The sequence below is a fragment of the Seriola lalandi genome, unplaced genomic scaffold (genome assembly GCF_002814215.2).
Source record: "Seriola lalandi dorsalis isolate HSWRI2012SDOR001 ecotype SW California unplaced genomic scaffold, Sedor1 jcf7180002008417, whole genome shotgun sequence".
NCBI classification, from domain to species: domain Eukaryota; kingdom Metazoa; phylum Chordata; class Actinopteri; order Carangiformes; family Carangidae; genus Seriola; species Seriola lalandi.
In genome coordinates, this window is record NW_019479070.1 from 1 (window position 1) to 1,008 (window position 1,008).

The window sequence follows — 1,008 nt, forward strand, 5'->3', positions numbered from 1 at the left end:
TACATCTCTACACTATGTTAGCAAACCACAAATGATGAGCCAGGTTTTCCTGTTTGTTGTTGCGCAGGTGTCATTGATTGTTACCATGGTAACGTTGGTCTAAAAATCAGTTTTAAACATCATATCATAATAAATGGTCCTAACATGAGAGTCCTATAGATCGTCTCAGCGTGATCGAACAGAGGTCAAACTATTGCTTTAATTCATACTCGTCATTCTGGTCTCTTGTTACCTGCCGTTTCAAAAGTTCAAATTATTGCTGAATTATCAATGTGTCAAGAGTGAGAACCTTTCACAGTATGAAGCCAAATCCAACTGTCATTATCATCAAACTGTTTTCGGAGACATCGGGCAATTGCTTCATTTTCCATACATCACATCCACCCTGAATATGAACTTACGCCATTGGTCCCTCGTGCTTCATGATCTTGACGGCGCAGTCCATTGTGCTTTTGTACTTGTGAGCTTCGAGACCCTGTTGAATAAAACACATATGTGTTGGTCACTGTGCTCGGGGTTGAATTATGAGATTAGAAGACATGATGAACATGTTCTTCAACCGACCTGCATCCTGGTTTTTATGACGTCCAGCGGAGTGTTTCCAAACACACTGGCAGCACCAGCCACAGCTCCAAACAGTCCAGTTAACAGAGGGTTAATGGCTTTGTTGGGGTCATCACCTTTGTATTAAAAAAAAATAATAATAAAAAAAAATAAAAGATGATTCTTTTGGTTGTATTTTTTGGTTTCATGTGTTGATTAGAGATTAGTTCAGTCACGCACCTTTGTACCAGTTCCTCAGTGAAGTCATGACATAGAAGCGGATGGCCTGGTTGGAGCCTTGCTTCAGTACAGTGGCTGTGAGGCCCTGGTACGTCCCCTTCAGTCCTGGGGGAACATCAGTGTTATCAGTGATCTATCAAAAGTAAAACTGTCACAGCACTTAGATTAATGGACCTTTCAGGAGGAAGAATATTATCCTCTACATAATGGATGTGATGACTCATA

At 40.8% G+C, this 1,008-nt stretch overlaps 1 long non-coding RNA gene across 1 annotated transcript; it reads right to left on the bottom strand.

The window, feature by feature from the left end:
* Window positions 1-43: 43 nt before the first annotated feature.
* LOC111672486 (uncharacterized) lies at window positions 44-936 on the bottom strand. The gene is made up of 3 exons (XR_002762019.2): window positions 784-936; window positions 565-680; window positions 44-475 (listed from the first exon to the last, which is right to left on the bottom strand). It is a non-coding gene; the product is annotated as an uncharacterized LOC111672486 (long non-coding RNA).
* Between the last annotated feature and the right edge of the window lie 72 nt (window positions 937-1,008).